A 19,657-nucleotide genomic window follows, 5' to 3' on the forward strand; every position below is an offset into this window, starting at 1 on the left:
GATGTAAAATCTCTGTCTCTATCTTTCAAATAAACATACATATTTTTTAAAAATCTATAAAGAACTTACTATCAGAAGTCAATCCTGAATACCACAAAGCATACAATTATAACTACATGAAATGTTCAGAAAAAGCAAATATATGCAGATAAGAAGTGGATTAGTCGTTGCTTAGGGTAAGGAGAGTCATAGAAAGATTCAAGAATGATAGCTAAAGAGTGCAGAATTTCTTTTCTGTAGTGACAAAAATGTTCTTAAATTTATTGTTTCAACAGCTTTGTGAATATACTAAAACCACATAACGGCACACCTTAAATGAGTAAAGTTTATGATATTGCCAAGGAAAGCTAGTTCCCTACAAAAGCTCACTTTTCCCATTCTTCCTTTTTATGGACAGTATTTTTTGCATCTGAGTTCTCCACCTGCACAGAATGCAATTCCTGTAGTGTGGGTGAAGAGAGTTAAAGGGGAACTAAATCTCACAGAGAACATATCCATCATCTTTTGGCCATGAAATTCTTATATTTTCTTGCTATCAGTAGTTTTGATGCATGCACTTGAAAGTCTTAAAATGGTAGATAGAATATATTGACATGAAAAGAAAAAAAAATTCCTATAAAGGAAGTGATATGTTAAACTCTTTGAAACATTTAGTTATATTACAAGTAAACTACTGTTTAAACCTAAAATATATAATAGGACTAAAAGAAGTTGTGAACTGGAAACTAAGAACTAGAATAAAAGATAAAATTTATTTCTAAAAAAATGTACTATAGCGCTTAATACTTAAACTGCATTAACTCTAAACCATCTAAAATTTGGAAATGACAAACTGGCAAACTAATACAAAATGTCTGTTTGCAGGGAGTGAAAGAGGGACATTCTTAACTTTTTCATATGTTAACTATGACTATAGATTCAATCAACTGAATTCTCTCATTCCAAAGCTCATTGTTTATCTCATTTTATGCTCTCTTCCTCATATAGTACAATATTTTGGCTAGATTCTAATAATGCGTTAGATTACACAGATATACACAAAGACACATATTTTTAAATATTCCTAATATTAAAAAAGATTACTGGAAGCTTTGAGTTATTATCACATTGCATAACTGTGGAATATTCCAGTGGACAAAGCATTGTACAGAACATTTTCTTGTTCCTTGCCTGAAAAGTAGGAATTTACTTTAGTCCATGGGCAGTTGGAAATGGCCAGGTAGAAATAAATTAAGAAAAGGTAAAATTAAGGAATTGGAGATTGGGGTGCAGGGGCCTTGGAAAAGAGTACGTGGATGGAACATTTGGAAAAGAAACAAATCATGACAATGTTTGTACCCATGTGGATTCAAACAGTAAAAAATGCCTCCCACCTAAGAATATGCTTAACAATCAAGATTTATTGACTGAATGTAAATATGAATCATACTCCTTCCATGGCTGCCCAGGACTTCAGGTGGTTTTTTTTTTTTTTTTTTTTTTTTTTTTTTTTTTTGACAGGCAGAGTGGACAGTGAGAGAGAGAGACAGAGAGAGAAAGGTCTTCCTTTGCCGTTGGTTCACCCTCCAATGGCCGCCGCTGCAGCCAGCGCACCGCGCTGATCCTGGCAGGAGCCAGGAGCCAGGTGCTTTTCCTGGTCTCCCATGGGGTGCAGGGCCCAAGCACCTGGGCCATCCTCCACTGCACTCCCTGGCCATAGCAGAGAGCTGGCCTGGAAGAGGGGCAACCGGGACAGAATCCGGCGCCCCAACCGGGACTAGAACCCGGTGTGCCGGCGCCGCAAGGTGGAGGATTAGCCTATTGAGCCACGGCGCCGGCTAGGACTTCAGGTTTTTAAACAACGCTGTTATGGTGCCAAAGATGGAGGTTACACATGACCTAAGTTAATTGCTGCTTCTACTGAATGTCTATCTACCAGAAAGAGTGGGCAGGCATGAGATACTATGGGAACTGGCCTACCTGTTAATGGTCCATTTAAATTCTGACCTTTTCTTTGCCAAAGAAATGTTTTTAAAAATACTGCCTCCAATCAAGATACCAGCTTCACAGCTATATAATCAACCAGCTCAGGGCTAGCACTTGACATAGTGGGTAAAGCTGCCACCTGCAGTGCCAGCATCTGATATCAGTGCCAATTCGAGTCCAGGCTGCTCCACTTCCAATTCAGCTCTCTGCTTTGGCCAAGGAAAGCAATAGAAGACAGCCCAAATGCTTGGGCCCCTACACCTGCGTAGAAGACCCTGAAGAAGCTCCTGGCTCCTGGCTCCTGGCTTTGGATCAGCACAGCTCCAGCCATTGAGGCCATTTGGGGAGTGAACCAATGGAAAGAACACTTTTCCTTCTCTCTCTGCTTCCGCCTCTCTGTAATTGCCTTCCCAAAAAATAAATAAATCTTTGAAAAAAAAAAAAACAAGTTCATGTTCAAAACCAATAAACTTTATGGAAAGTTAAATGCCTTTTGAGAAAGAGCTCCAATCCCAGTCTATAGACAAGACTTTGCAAAAATGGGATGCTAACTTACAGAATATGATACTTCCTCTGAATCAAACTATGATTCTGTTTTTCCAAAAATGTGTGGGTGGATCTTGGTATGAAGGAGAAAATATGCAGACAAGGCTCCTGTATGTAACCATCTTCTTGATAAAATTGTTTGCTTTTTAACTCACAAATTTGCTTTTCTATAAATTTTGGTACCCAAATAAGATATATGTGTACCAATATGCACAATAATTATTTCTCTGAATCACAAACAGAGGCTGCTTCTTGATATTTTGGTTTCCTCTTGTCTCTAAGTAATGAGATAAAAGCTGCAGCTGTGCTAATGATCTATCACATTGACTTTAACTAGTAAGAGTAAATAGCATTTCTGCTCCATGATGAAAGCTGGACCTAGTATAGTACCTGGGAGAATGTTATTTCTCAAACCTTTATGGGAACAATCACACAATCCTACCAAAGATAAAAGACTGAATCACTACCCACTAGAATTCTGTCTACAAGAAGAATATGAAATAGGAAAATAATAATTACAAGATACATTACTTGAAGAAATGAAAATGCTAGTTTTTACATACAATTCCTCAATTATAGATAAATATTTTCATTTGTATGCTTCTGAAGAAATGTAAACACATTTTCATTTTCTTCTATATTTATGCTATTATAGAGAAAGGATATTGGCAATGGTGGCATTTAACATTTACTCCGTATGTTGCCAAACATTAATTTCTTCCCTTGATGTTTTATCCATTAAAATTTTTTCAGGATATATTCACCAGAGTTGATTTCTAATACTTAAAAAAACCTCAAATGCAGATTATATGTAATTTTATACATGGCTTAATTGCCAATGTGGGCTGAAAAGAAAGTCCAAGAGGTCCACAACTCAAATCATTGTTCAAATCCTCACATAATATGTATTTTTAAACCTAGACAATTCTTTTCTGACCAAATTTTGTTGATTCCATTCGAACCTTCACTTACCCTGAGCTAGAATTATAAAATAATGTTAATAACTGACAAGTTCTGATGCTCTGGTACATTCCATTTAAAACCTGTTAATTTTCTTTTGTGTCAATGTGAAATTTACATTAAGCAACTCATCAACCATCAAACAGTTAATAAATGGTAGTGTTATATTTGTAAATTTTAAATTATGTTGCCTTATATTGTTACCTTATATTTCAGGGGTTTTTAAGGAGGCTTTAGGAAAACTCCCTTTGGTTAGGAGCATAAAATAATCTATGGTGGGCAACAATGGAAATTTTACCTATCGTGACTTTGAGGACTTCCCATTAAGACTGACATGCTTCAAGCTCTCATTTCCATACAAAATCTCCAAAAATGCCAAATGCATTTAAATGCACTTAAATGTTTTTAATGCAATTAAATTAAAATGTACATGCATTAATGACTTTAAATGCATAAATAACAGTGGAAAGCCAGAAACAGTGCTCTCAGTAAACCAAAAACATATGAATCCTGAAGGACAAAGAATAAAATTGTCTAGAGACTGGAGAGTAATCGCCTGAGTGAAAATATAAAGGAAGAAAAGGGAGCTCTCAGCAGATCCCAGGCATATTCCCAGTCCCCTTTCAATAAGTGACAGTAATAACTGAATCAGAAGTAGCAATCAGTAAATCAAGAACTGAAACTAACACACATAACAGATAAGACACACCAAACACTTGGGAAAATCACAGCCAGACAGGAGAGGTAGCCTCCCAAAATGCAGAGACTGTAGCAAAGACAGGCATAAAACACACAGAATAGTTCATGGAAGATCTGTAATTCATGTCATCACAATGATAAGAACTGATATTGCTTTCATGTTTAAAAAACATCAACTAAAGAAGTGGGATATTTTAAAAAATTGCTATTCAATAAAGTAGGGGTAAACCCCAGGAAGCACGTCCTTGGCCAGGTGACCATGGTTAGGACGACCAGCGAGGTTATATTGACAGCAGGTCTCCCATGATGATATGCACACTTACGATGATATGCATACTTCACCTCTGTGACATTCCTCACAAAAGCAACAGTCCCAGAATAATAAGAAAACAATCATAGAAATAAAGAGATGTTTTCCAACACCTCTAACCAGTACTCTTCAAGATCATGAAAACAAATCTCAGAAACCATCATGGTCTTAAGTAGATGAAGGAGACACAATAAGTTAACACCATATGGTGTCCCAGTTGTGATTGCAAAATAGAATAGAAAAACTTGCCTTGAAAAACTCAAGAAATCCAAATAAAGGCTGGAACTTAGCTAATGGTAATGTACCAATATATGTTTTCTTAGCTTTACAAACATGTCATAGTTACATAAGATGTCAACAAATGGGTAAAGAATAGAAAGGAATTGTGTACTATTATTCTATAAATCTAAAATTATTTCAAAAGTAAAAGTGTATTTTTAAAAAATGTATTCAACTCTAAAATTAAATAAACTTAGTTTAAGGTTAATAGCAGTACACTAATTTCTAGTAAAAGTAAAGAGAAGTCTGACCTGAGGAAAAGTAATTTGAATCCATGCACTTCAGTGATCCATATGTTAAGTCCAGAAAAATACGATGGTATATAAAGAAATTCCTGTGAATAAATAAGGAAAAGAAAATAAAATTCAGTATAAAACTGTATAAGAGAGCCAGCACAGTAGCTCACGTGGTTAATCCTCCGCCTGCGGCGCCAGCAGTGCTGGGTTCTAGTCCTGGTTGCTCCTCTTCCAGTCCAGCTCTCTGCTATGGCCCAGGAAGGCAGTGGAGGATGGCCCAAGTGCTTGGGCCCCTGCACCCACATCGGAGACCAGCAGGAAACACCTGGCTCCTGGCTTTGGATCGGCACAGCACCGGCCGTAGCAGACATTTGGGGAGAACCAACAAAAGGAAGACCTTTCTCTCTGTCTCTCTCTCACTGTCTATAACTCCACCTGTCAAATAAAAAAATAAAAATAAAAAAAAACTGTATAGAGCCGGCGCCGTGGCTCAATAGGCTAATCCTCCACCTTGCGGCGCCGGCACACCGGGTTCTAGTCCCGGTTGGGGCGCCGGATTCTGTCCCGGTTGCCCCTCTTCCAGGCCAGCTCTCTGCTATGGCCAGGGAGTGCAGTGGAGGATGGCCCAGGTGCTTGGGCCCTGCACCCCATGGGAGACCAGGAAAAAGCACCTGGCTCCTGGCTCCTGCCAGGATCAGCGCGGTGCGCCGGCTGCAGCGGCGGCCATTGGAGGGTGAACCAACGGCAAAAGGAAGACCTTTCTCTCTCTGTCTCTCTCTCTCACTGTCCACTCTGCCTGTCAAAAAAAAAAAAAAAAAAAAAAAAAAAAAAAAAACTGTATAAGAGACAAAATCAGATATGAATAGAAAGAAAAATCCAAAAGTTAATCAAATATCAAAAGACACTCAACCTCATTAATAATTTTAAATATACATTAAAACCAAAGTAAGAAAAAACTTTCAGGTGATATAATTGAAAGTTTCAGAAGTATTTTCTACATACCATGAATCTGTCCATTTTTAGTATTTTTGAGGAGATATAATTTCTGAATGTTCTGTGTAATTTTGATTTGTCAGTATTAATTTTGTTGAAATTAAAAGTGATACATTTTCACTCAAAAAATAAAAAGTGAGAAATCACTGGGTTTGGAAATACAAAAATATCTCAAATACTATTGTTCAGAGTTTACTTAGTGCAAATTCTTTGAAAATTACCACATATATCAGAAGGTCAAATTTATAACTCAGCAAATCAACTAACTCAGGGTGTATCTGATTGAAGAAAACTCTCAAGTGGGGAACTATCTACCTGATTTTACAGCAAATCACAAATATCACTTTTTCTAGAATGTAAGAGATAGGTCAATAAAAAGAAAGTAAAAAAAATCTAGTTACATATGCATATGGAAATACATGTATCTCAAATCCATCAGGGTTTATATATATTTTATATATATATAACATATATAGGAAACATATCAGGTCAGCAAAATATAAGAATTATACAACAACAGCTTTGGGACAATAGCCACCTACATAAAAGTATGTAGGTTTACATTTCACATTGCATTTATACTGAAAAATGCCAAATAGATATAAAATTTAAATGGGGAAAATAAGACCATAAAGATACAAGAAGAAATCATTTGATGATTATTTTTAATCTCAAAGTAAAAGAACCCTTTCTGGGGAATAGCATTTTGGTGCAGTGGGTTAAGCCACCACCTGCAATGCTGGCATCCTATTTGGATGCACCCACATAGGAAATCCAGACTGAGTTCCAGGTTCCTTGTTTAGGCCTGGCCCAATCCTGGCTGTTGAGGCCACTTGTGGAGTTAACAAGTGGATGGAAGATCTTTATTTCTCTCTCTCTCTCTCTCTCTCTCTCTCTCTTTGTAACTCTGCCTTTCAAATAAATCAATCTTTTTCTAAAGTTCATTTTTTTAGACTTTCATTTATTTGAAAGGCAGGATTATAGAAAGAGAAGGAGACACAGAGAAATCTTCCATCTGTTGGTTCATTCCCCAGATGGCCGCAAAGGCCAGGACTGGGCCAGGCTAAAGACAGCAGCCAAGCACCTCCTCCAGGTTTCCCACTCAGGTGCAGGGGCTCAAGTACTTGGGTCATTTTCTGCTGCTTTCCCAGGGACATTAGCAGGGAGCTAGATCAGAAGTGGATCAGCTAGCACTTGACCCAGCACCTACAAGGGATGCCAACATCACAGGCAAAGGCTCAACTTAGTATACCACAATGTTGGCCCCTAAATAAATGTTTAAAAGAGACAGAAAAAGAGTCATTTCTAACTATGACACAAGACTTGTTGATCAAGATTTGACTACATTCCAAGAAATACACAGCAAAAAGTGCCATGAGTTACTCAAAAGAGACAACTCCTGAAAAGTATTCACAACGTTCATCATTGAAATTAAAATAGTTCTTAAAAATAGGCAAAAGATACACAAATGGATAAATACAAGAACATATAGATCATGAAAAAGAAAAATACAAATGGACTTAAGAGTAGGAAAAGATAACTACATATGCTCAGTCTATTAAGAGGTACTATAATGCCGGTTAACTATCTGGGATGATTTTTCATCTATAAGATTAATAAGATTGAAATTGTGCATTTTTTTTGGCTAGCTTGGTTGCCCATATTTCTGTTATACAGGGCAAATCTTCTGAAATTTATCTCTGGTGATTTTATGAATATAGTGTTTCTTTATCAATACATCATGTAAAACTGCATACTTAAAATTTGGTAGCTATTGAGCACTACTGTCATATGAATCCATGAACAAAAGTCAGAATATACAAATACCTGTTTCTGGGAAGTTTACAGTAAAAACCAAATATCAATAAAACAGTAACAGTGATAATGCCAATAATCATCATAATAAACCACCAAACCTAGCAGACATTCCTATAAGCATTAATGCTGAATCAGTTATTAAATCTGGTCATGAGTCTAATATAGAAAGTTTTCATTGCTTTGAAGGAAAATCAGCATAATGTGACAAACACAAGTGGCAATTCATTCACAGGCAGGAAACGAGAGAATATTTGTTATTCATTTGAAATTAAAAATCCAATAGAAAATTATCCTTTAGAAATCAAAAACAGGAGATGGGGTCTCAAAAAGCTAAATCCTACTATGATGCTTTTTTTTTTTTTGAGAAAATAAAGGTTTTCAGCATAAATGTTAGGTCAAATTATTAGCTCTGTTATTCTGGCAGAGACAAATTGTGTTTGGGCTCAGAAAAGAACATTTGTGTTATTATGTTTCACTAAACAGCTTGTATCACAGAATATCTGAGATGAGGCTATAATCTGCTGCTTCCGGGAAGAGACAGCCTCCTTTCCATTCCTTGTATCACAATGTGTCCATTGTGTCTTCAGGAAATTACAAATTTGGGCAGGCTGGCAAATTCACATAATATGCATTATTGAATCAAAACAATTGTACAACTGGTTATGTTGGCACTGGTCCCAAAAAGCATGAATCATTAACTGTGAGACATATAACATTAACAAGAACTATAAAAAATAAATGATATATTACATCAAAATCAGCCACCTTGCCTTACCTGTTTCAAAAGAAAAAAAAAAAGAAAGAGATCAATAGTAGTAGTTATGTATGATTAAGGAGAACAACTGCCTCTGCCACTCAAACTCTTGGTTCTTTTCTTTGCATTTCCAACCAAATATCTTCTTCTGACAAACATTTCCTGCTCCCTCCACCTTTTCAAGAAGATGATATTAAGGTAAAAATGGTATCTGATTAAACATCATGAATAGTATCTCGAAATCTGGACACACAAATGGAAGTTATCAGGAAAACACAATATTATTAAATTAAAAGTGAAGTCTATTGATTAGAAAGTTCAGGGGAGGGGCCAGCATTGTAGTATAGTGGGTAAAGCTTCTGCCTTCAATGCCAGCTTCCCATATGGGCACCAGTTCAAGTCTCAGATGCTCCACTTCCAATCCAGAGTCCTGCTAATGTGCTTGGGAAAGCAACTGGAAGATGGAAGAGTTAAGAGGGATAAAAAGAATCTGGATTTGAAAAATAGAAGTTGGGTGTGGGTTATGGATTGTGAAAAATATACTAATATAAGATGTTAATAAGAGGAAAAACTGGATGTGGGGAATATGGGGACTCTGCACACCTCTACAATTTTTATTTTACAAATTCAAAACTATTCTAAAATAAAAAAATTAAAAATGGTACTGACATTTTCTCAAACTTAACATATTTCTCTGAAAGTATCTCACCTTTTTCACTATGATAGTGAAGAAAAAGTACAATAAAATTTGTACTGGGAGGGCTGGCATTGTGATGTAGAAGGTAAAATTGCTGCCTGAAACACTAGTATCCCATATGGGTGCTGGTTTGTGTCCTGGCTTTGCCACTTTTGACCCAGCTCTCTGCTAAAGGTCTGGGAAAAGCAGCAGAAGATGGTCCAAGTGTTTGGGCCCTGCCACCAACACTGGGAGACCCAGATAAAGTTCTTGGTTCTCGGCTTTGGTCTGGCCCAGCCCTGGCTGTTGCCAGGCCTTCTCTCTCTCTCCATAACTCCGCATTCAAATAAATCAATAAATATTTTAAAAAATAGTATACTTGTATGGGGGCCCACAATGCGGTGGAGTTAAGGTTAAGCTACCACTTGCAATGTCAACATCCCATATCAGAGTTCTATTTGGAGTCCTAGCCCTTCTTCTTCCAATCCAACTCTCTGCTAATGCACCCGGAAAAGCAGTAGAAAATGGCCCACTTACTTGAGCCCCTGCGACCTATGTGGGAGACCCAAATGGGGTTCCCAGCTCCTAGCTTCAGCCTGGCTCATACCTAGCTGTTTATACATTTGAGGAATGAATCAATGGATCAAAAACCTTTCTTCTTTGTCTCTCTGTCTCCTTCTTTTCCTCCCTCTCTCTTCCTGTCCCTCTCTGTCCTTCTGCCTTTCAAATAAATAAAAACAAGTTTTTAAAAAATTACATTTATCCCAAAGTATACTTACACTTTATAAGTTGGACAAAAAGTATTTTTCATTATTTAATGTTTCTTACTAAAAACCCACATGATAGAAATGGACACTATGAGAAACAGTGACTTGATCAGCTCTTGTCCTGAAGGTTGATGTACAATGTAATACTTTATCCATTTTAGTATTTTTTTTTGTTCCAGTACCATTGGTTGAACTCTGTAATTAACACACAATTATTCTTAGGTGTTTAAATTTTAACTGAAAAGTGATCCCTGTTAGGAATTTGGAAAACATTATGTTGAGTGAAATAAGCCAATCCCAAAGGTACAAATACCATATGTTCTCCCTGATAGGTGACAACTAACTGAGCACCAAAAAGGAAACCTGTTAAAGTGAAATGAACACTATGAGAAACGGTGACTCGATCAGCCCTCACCCTGACTGTTGATGAGCAGCTTAATATGTTATCCCTCTTAGTATTTTTTTTGTTTGTTCTACTTAATACTTTTGGTTGAATACTGTAATCAATACACAATTCTTCTTAAGTGCTGAAACTTAACTGAAAAGTGATCACTGTTAAATATAAGAGTGGGAATAAGAGAGGGAAGAGATGTGCAATTCAGGAAATGCTCAAGCTGACTTACCTCAAACAGTAGAGTTAGAAACATACCAGGGGATTCCAATTCAATCCCATCAAGGTGGCATGTACCAATGCCATCTCACTAGTCCCAGTGATCAATTTCTGTTCACAATTGATCGTAATGATAGGACTAAGAACCAAAGGGATCACATAAACAAGAATAGTGTCTGCAAATACTAGCTGATAGAATCAAAAAGGGAGAGAATGATCCAACATGGGAAGTGAGATACACAGCAGAACCATAGAATGGCAAATGTCCTAAACAGCACTCTGGCGTCAGAATCATCCCTTAAGGCATTCGGATCCAGCTGAAATGCCCATGAGAGTATTTCAGGTATGGAAAGCCAAGACACTCTGGGGGAAAAAAAAAAAAAAAACTAAATGAAAGATCTCCACGAGTGAGATCCCAGTGGAAAGAATGGGCCATCAAAGAAGGAGGTACCATTCTCTGAAGGGAGGAGAGAACTTTCACTTTGACCATGGCCTTGTCTAAATATGATCAGAGTCAGTGAACTCAGGGGGCTTCCATAGCCTTGGCAGCTCATGACAAGAGCCTAGGGTGATTACTGATGCCATAAACAAGAGTGTCAATTTGTTCAGTCAACAACAGGAGTCACTGTGTACTTACTCCTCATGTAGGATCTTTGTCCTTAGTGTGCTGTACATTGAGATTTAATGCTATAACTAGTACTCAAACAGTATTTTTCACTTTATGTTTCTGTGTGGGAGCAAACTGTTGAAATGTGTACTTAATATATGCTAAACTAATCTTCTGTATATAAAGAGAATCGAAAATGAATCTTGATGTGAATGGAAGGGGAGAGGGAGTGGATAAGGGGAGGGTTGCGGGTTGGAGGGACGTTATGGGGGGGGAACCATTGTAATCCATATTCTGTACTTTGGAAATGTATATTCATTAAATAAAAGTTAAAAAAATTTTAAAAATTAAAAAAATAAAAAAACCCACATGATACTAATGTACTAGACAGACTTCTTTCAGATTTTATCCTTGATAATAATTTGGATCTGGAATATTAAATTCGTTCAAATTATGTTTTTTTTTTAAATGACTCAGTTATAAACTAACATTTTATGTAGGAATACTTTCTGAATCAAAATGTGAAATCTATTGTTTTGTTAGTTTTTAATTTCTACAAACTCAAAATACTCAAACAAAATACCTGAAAGCTTGGGCAGGCTCTGTGGCATATCAGGTAAAGTTGCCACCTGCAGTGACAGCATCCCATATGTGCACTGGTTCAAGTCCCGGCTGCTACACTTCCAATCCAGCTCTCTGCTATGGCCAAGGAAAGCAGCAGAAAATGGCCCAAGGTCTCGGGCCCCTGCACCCTTATGGGAAACTCAGAAGAAGCTCTAGGCTCTCAGCTTCCAGCTCTGGCCGCTGTGGCCATCTGGTGACTGAACCAGAGGATGGAAGATATCTCTCTCTCTCTCTCTCTCTCTCTCACTTGCTCTGCCTCTGCCTCTCTGTAACTCTGCCTTTCAAATAAATATATAAATCTTAAAAACTACCTGACTGCTTAAAAAGTTGGCGTGTGTGTGTGTGCATGCCTTAACAGTATACTCTCTTTGAATATAAACAGTATTTAGCAGTACTATAAAAGCCACTTTTTCCTTCATTAGATACATAATAGGTATATGATTGAGTTTATTAAATCTTTAAAGTATTTTAATAAGTCCTAAAAGCATTACAATTCAAACTTTATAATTGTTATGTTCAATATAACCTTTCAACATAATCTCATAACCTAATCTAATCTATCGTTAGTCTTGCCAAGATAGAATACTGTGTCACAGAAAGGGTCTTTAAAAGGAAAGAAAGAGTAAGCACCTCAAGCTTACAAAGCCAGAGAATAATTTTTATAATTTTCATAAACATTTCTAAGATGTTTAAATCAAAATCAGCACTAATTTTCCTCATGATATACCTAGTAAATTAAAATTCAGATATACTGTCATCCCCCCAAAAATGACTTGATAATGGGAATTAAAGACGATAATAAAGTTGTAAATGGGGAAAAATTCACTCCTCAGAAAAATTTTGAGGTAGAAGAACTAGAAAGAAGCATAGCTGACATTACAAATTATTACCACTAAGAATGAAAGTGAATGATTATTTTCTATGGAGATTAAATATGCAGTATGATTTTTACCAATTTATGGATCCACTCATAAACAGCTCTGAAAACAAGTTAGTAAAACTAAGTTATTGCTAAACTCTTCAGATATTACAAAAAGATATTCACATTAAATAAACTCTAAGTAACAATTACAGTGTTCAAGCAGTTGCCTTTACTGAAAATACCTTATAAATCTTACTTGTGTAAAGCTCTCTCATATTTAACTTCCAAATTTAATACTATAGCAATCATTTACAACCCTAAATCAAAGCTATCAACCCTGACTGGATATTTAAAAATTAAAGTAAAATATGTATGTAGGTGTTTAATTTATTTTGTTTCTTTATTTCTTTACTACTTTTCTTGAATTTTCTAGGATTCTTTGTCTGAGATACATAGTCAATGTATTAGAATTATTATTTTTTACTATTGACACCTGTGAAAAGAATCTGAATTTTAAAATAGAAACAAAATTTGTTTACTTTAAATGAAATACAAATTTACCCTTTGAGAACAAAAGTGTGTTGTGATGTTCTCTTACAAACAAAAATAAGAAAATCAGTCCATGCATTAGAAGAATGGTTTATTTTTTGTTGTTGTTTCTCTCCTCAGCCTCTGAATATTTATTAGGAACATTCATGCCAATATTCTGTTGTTTTTTCCTGCAAATACGGTGTTGTTATCATTCCTGCAAATTAGATATCACCAGGTAACTTTCTTTGGAAGAAACTGACTTGGTCTCTTCTGGTAGAAACTTTTTTTCTTTCTAGCTTCTTTTTTTTAAAAATTTTACCCAGAAAACTTTTATTTAAGGTATACAAATAATGCATTTAATAAGTGGAGTCCTAGCTCTGCTTCCAATTAAAACATCTGGCTTAATGCACACCTCAGAAGACTGCAGATAGTAACGGCTCGAGTGATTAGATCCCTGCCAGCCTATTTGAAGACTCAGATTGAGTTCCTGGCTCCTGAATTTGGCCTGGCCCAGCTCTATCTGTCATGGGCACTGGGGGAGTGAATCAGCAGATGGCAGGACTTTCTTTCTCTCTTTCTGCCTTTCAAATAATTTTTTAAAAATTTTAATTTAAATACAATGAAAGAAGACACAGTGGGAAAATGCAGTGAGTGTCTAATTATGTCAGTTTTGGACAAATTAATTAGAGGTGTTTAAAAAACAGCCAGACAAAAATGTTAAGTAGGCAGTTAAAAATATGTTTAGAGTTCAGGAAATGTTATGGAGCAGAGACATTTGGTACTGATACACAAAAAGAGTAATAAATGCAATCAGGAAAGATAACATTATGTAGGCAGAGGCTGGCGCTGCGGCTCAGTAGGCTAATCCTCCGCCTAGCGGTGCCGGCACACTGGGTTCTAGTCCCGGTCGGGGCGCCGGATTCTGTCCCGGTTGCTCCTCTTCCAGGCCAGCTCTCTGCTGTGGCCTGGGAGTGCAGTGGAGGATGGCCCAAGTGCTTGGGCCCTGCACCCCATGGGAGACCAGGAGAAGCACCTGGCTCCTGCCTTCTAATAGGCGCTGCGCACCAGCCGCAGCGGCCATTGGAGGGTGAACCAACGGCAAAGGAAGACCTTTCTCTCTCTCTCACTGTCCACTCTGCCTGTCCAAAAAAAAAAAAAAAAAAATTTATAAAAAAAAAAAAAAACATTATGTAGGCAGAAAGACGAGAGACACAAGGGCCCTACCCTGAGCCTTTAGCAACTTGAATTTCTAAAGACCCAACAGTGGACTAGGAACTAGCAGAGACTGGACAGGAGCAAGCAGAGAAGGAGAAACTTCAGGAAAGAGTGATGGGATAGAACCTGAAAAAGGTGAATGCTCCTAAAAACTGAGTATCAGCTGTGTTGCAAGCTGCATTAGATGCCGCTCTCTGCCCAATGAGGACATAAAAGAGTCTTGGGTTGTTGGTAATCTTGACAAGGGCTAGCTCAAGAGGGCAGAGCGAAACAAAGCTGGATTATGGAGTTGAACAATTTATACTGGATGAAAAGTTTAGAAGGCAAGGATACCCTGTTCTATTGAGATACTGCAATGCAAAGCATAATGTAGAAATGATGTGAGTAGCTGGAGAAGAATAAGGAAATTTGAGATCAAGGAACAGTTTTTCTTTTTTTTTCCTAAAATGGGAATTAGCAGATCATAGTTGTAGTCTGACACAATTCAGAAAGAAGGGAAATGATGTGAGAATGAAAACTTAAGAGGACATTGAGTTATTTCCTAAAAACTTTTTTAACTTTTATTTAGCAAATATAAATTTCCAAAGTACAGCTTTTGGATTACAATGGCTTTTTCCCTCCCATAACTTCCCTCCCACCTGCAACCCTCCCAACTCCCGCTCCTTCACCCATTCCATTCACATCAAGATTCATTTTCAATTCTCTTCATATACAGATGATCAGTTTAGCATATATTAAGTAAAGATTTCAACAGTTTCCACCCACACAGAACAAAAATGTAAAATACTGTTTGAGTACTAGTTATAGTATTAATTCACATTGTACAACACATTAAGGACAGAGATCCTACATGAGGAGTAAGTGCACAGTGACTCCTGTTGTTGACTTAACAATTTGACACTCTTGTTTATGGCGTCAGTAATCTCCCTAGGCTCTTGTCATGAGTTGCCAAGGCTATGGAAGCCTTTTGAGTTCACCAACTTCAATCTTATTTAGACAAGGTCATAGTCAAAGTAGAAGTTCTCTCCTCCCTTCAGAGAATGGTACCTCCTTCTTTGATGGCCCGTTCTTTCCACTGGGACCTCACTTGCAGAGATCTTTCATTTAGGTTTTTTTTTTTTCCATAGTGTCTTAGCTTTCCATGCCTAAAATACTCTCATGGGCTCTTCAGCCAGATCCGAATGCCTTAAGGGATGATTCTGAGGCCAGAGTGCTGTTTAGGACATCTGCCATAATATGAGTCTGCTGTGTATCCCGCTTCCCACATTGGATCGTTCTCTCCCTTTTTTATTCTATCAGTTAGTGTTAGCAGCCACTAGTCTTGTTTATGTGATCCCTTTGACTCTTAGACCTATCAGTATGATCAATTGAGAACTGAAATTGATCACTGGGACTAGTGAGATGGCATTGGTACATGCCACCTTGATGGGATTGAATTGGAATCCCCTGGCACATTTCTAACTCTACCATTTGGGGCAAGTCAGCTTGAGCCTGTCCCAAATTATACATCTCCTCCCTCTCTTATTTCCACTCTTACATTTAACAGAGATCACTTTTCAGTTAAATTTAAACACCTAAGAATAATTGTGTGTTAATTACAGAGTTCAACCAATAGTATTAAGTAGGACAAAAAAAATACTAGGAGGGATAAAGTATTAAGTTGTACATCAACAGTCAGGACAAGGCCGACTTCCTTTTCACATTTTTAAGTTCTTCTTTATTCTTTCTGTTCATAAAGAAAATGGATGATGGATTGAAATTCATTCACAAACCCTAGTATAGTCAAGTAACTGTTCCACAAACTAGTGATTTAGTGATGAAAAATATTTTTACCTTAATAAATTTACATTCTGGTGGAGGATAAAAATCCAAAAATAAACAAACAGGTAATGCAATTCCTGACTACAAGAGCTATTAAGGCATAATCAGGAATATGTAAGAGAGAAAACACAGAAGATTTAATTGAGGTAAAAACAAGAGAAGTAATTCTGTGAACCAGAATTAGATAATGGTGGTTCCAGGCTGAGTTCCTTTAGGATGAGATATTCTAAAAATGTTCTCTATAATACATGCACAGTCTCCTGTTTAAAAGTAGAGGGGTAGGGGCCGGCACTGTGGCGCAGTGGGTTAACACCCTGGCCTGAAGTGCCGGCATCCCAAATGGGTGCCAGTTTGAGACACTGCTGCTCCACTTCCAATCCAGCTCTCTTCTATGGCCTGGGAGAAAAGAAGAAGATGGCCAAAGTCCTTGAGCCTCTGCACCCACGTGGGAGATCCGGAAGGAGCTCCTGGCTTCTGGCTTCGGATCAGCGCAGCTCCGGCTTTTGCAGCCAACAGGGGAGTGAACCACCAGATGGAAGACCTCTCTCTCTGCCTCTCCTCTTTCTCTGTAACTCTGACTTTCAAATAAATAAATAAATAAATAAATCTTCAACAAAATAAGTAGAGGGGTAGAAGGGGGCTTCCTTCTTTTCATTAACAAAAAAGGTTGAGAAATAAGGTGATTTGCTGTTCTGTTTTTGGAGGCCTATGGGGACATTCGGGGAGCAATATAAACAGAACCTGAGCTGAAACTACCCATTTACTGTGTGAAGGATCTGTGATGTGCCCAATATCACTGAAGACCAAGAGCACTAAATTACATTAATCATGCTCTGACTAAGCACCTGAGCGGTGAACAGATACAATCACAAAACCATAAATGGTAGGGGACTGTGGTATCACAGGTTAAACCACTGCTTGGTACACCTGCATCTCACATTGGAGTACCAGTTAGAGTCCTGTCTACTCTGCTTCCCATCCAGTTGCCTGCTAATGAGGTCAAATACTTGGGTTGCCAATACTCATGTGGGAGACTCAAATGCAGTTCCTGGTTCCTGGCTTCAGGCAGGTCCAGTCTTGGCTGTCATGGTCTTTGGTGTGTGAACCAACAGATAGATGATTCTCTTCCTCTCTCTTTCTCTCTCTCTTTTTCTCTCTCACTCTCTCTCTCTCGGATGAATAAGTGAATAAACAAATCTTTTTTTTTTAAATATATTCACTTATTTATTATGAGTCAGGGTTGCACATTGGGGAAACTCTACAAGATATTGACATAGGCAAAGATTTCTTTGAAAAGACCCCAAAAGCACTGGCAATCAAATTAATTAAAAAATGGGATTACTTCTAGCTGAAAAGCTTCTGCACTGCAAAAGAAACACACAGGAAAGTAAAAAGGGAACTGACAGAATCAGAGAAAATATTTGAAAACTATGAAACTGACAAAGGATTTAAATCTAGAATCTATAAGGAGCTCAAGAACTCAACAACAGCAAAACAATCCAGCTGGGAAATGAGCAAAGGACTTAAATAGCAATTTTCCAAAAGAGGAAATTCACATGCCCAACAGACACATAAAAAAGTGCTCAGGATCACAAGCCATCAGGGAAATGCAAATCAAAACCACAAAGAGGTTTCACCTCACTCAAGTTAGAATGGCTATCATACAGAAATCAATGAACAATAAAAGCAGGTGAGAATGTGGGAGAAAAGGTACCCACATTCACTGTTGGTGGGAATGTAAACTGGTACAGTCACTATGGAAGACAGTATGGTGATACCTCAGAAATCTGAATATAGACCTACTATATGAACCAGCCATCCCACTCCTGGGAATTTAACCAAGCAAATGAAACCAGCATATGAAAGAGTTATCTGTACCTCCATGTTTACTGCAACTCAATTCACAATATCTAAGATATGGAATCAACCCAGATGTCCATCAACTTAAGATCAGATAAAGAAATCACAGTATGTATAACTATGGAATACTACACAATGGTTAAAAAAAAATGAAATCCTGTCTTTCACAATAAAATGATGCAACTGGAAACCATTATACTTAGTAAAATAAGCCAGTCCCCAAAAGACAAAAATGATATGTTTTCTCTGATTTGTAGTAACTAGTAGAGTTTCTTAAAAGTAATCCATAGGAGTGAAATTGACATTTTGAGATTTGATGATTTTTAACAGGCCTTGTCTCAACTATTGAGGAACAGTGTTTTTTCTTCAAACTATTTGTTGAACTCTTTACTTAATGTAGGGTTAATCTTATGAGAATAAAGTTAGCTGAAAATAGATCTTTGTAAAAATTAAGAATATGAATAAGAAAGAGAGGAGGAAGAGGGATGGTAGTGTCGACAGGAGGGAAGGTAGGGTGGGAAGTATTACTATGTTCTTAAATATGTATATAGGTTATACATTAAATTTGTATACCTTAAATAAAATTTAAAAAATCTTTTGAAGAGTAATCTTAAAAGAAAAAGAGTTACAGAGGAAGGATAGAGATCTTCTATCCATTGGTTCACCTTCCAGATAGTCACAACCACCAGCACTGGGCCAAGGCCAAAGCCAGGAGCTTCATTCAGGTTTCCCACATGGGTGGAGGGAACCAAACACTTGGGTCATCTTGCGTTAGTTTTCCCAGGCCATTAGCAGGGAGCTGGAATGGAAGAGGAGCAGTCAGAAATGAATTGGCACATTTGGGGATGCTGGCATCACAAGCAGTGGGTTTACTCATAACACTACAACACCGATCCCATAAATCTTTTTTTTTTTTAAGAAAACAATAGTATAAGGGAGGGAGGAATGAGGCAGACAGGGAAGGAAGAAGTAGGGAAGAAAGGAAGGATAGAGGCTAAAAGAAAACCACCATACAAATTGGATTTGCAGTCTTAAATCTCAAAAGACAACTTAAAAGTTAAGCCTAAGAATGATACTTGAGAGAACAAGAACAATAAAAAAGCTGTAACAGGAATTCAGTTTCGATGAACTTAATTTTAGGAAATGAACTTATGAAGACTTTAAAACAAGTTATGTTTTGGGAGCTCAGTTTGACAGATGAAAGAACACAGCTATCTAAAGCAAGCAAGAAAACATAAAACAAAAATAGGCAGAAATAAAATAAACCTAAAGTGGAATTTTTTTTTAAATATCAACTAAAAATGGATATAAGAAATGAAGACACTAAAGATAAAGTTTATATGGCAAGTAAACCCTAGACTGAACACAGAGCATCAATAGATTAGCAGATAACTCAGTCTTACCATTGCCAGGATACCTAATTTGCTATTTAAAATACAACTTCTGTTGAGCTACTTTCCACAAATTTGACAATATTATTCAGTCTAAGACAAAGCAAATCTAGCCAGCCTATCTATACCCAAT

At 37.2% G+C, this 19,657-nt stretch overlaps 1 long non-coding RNA gene across 3 annotated transcripts in view; it reads right to left on the reverse strand.

Annotated features, from left to right (window-relative positions):
- The window catches only part of LOC149127340 (uncharacterized), a 329,372-nt gene that overhangs the window by 238,709 nt on the left and 71,006 nt on the right, over positions 1–19,657 (reverse strand). For 2 of the 3 annotated variants that reach the window (XR_016231476.1, XR_016231478.1), the window contains exon 2: positions 5,011–5,093. The exons of the other annotated variant lie outside the window; for it this stretch is intronic. This is a non-coding gene — a long non-coding RNA (uncharacterized LOC149127340). The remainder of the gene's footprint in view (positions 1–5,010; positions 5,094–19,657) is intronic. 3 annotated transcript variants of the gene reach the window in all.

Source organism: Oryctolagus cuniculus, chromosome 3 (assembly GCF_051225735.1).
Source record: "Oryctolagus cuniculus isolate XC-2025 breed Fujian yellow rabbit chromosome 3, ASM5122573v1, whole genome shotgun sequence".
Lineage (NCBI taxonomy): Eukaryota > Metazoa > Chordata > Mammalia > Lagomorpha > Leporidae > Oryctolagus > Oryctolagus cuniculus.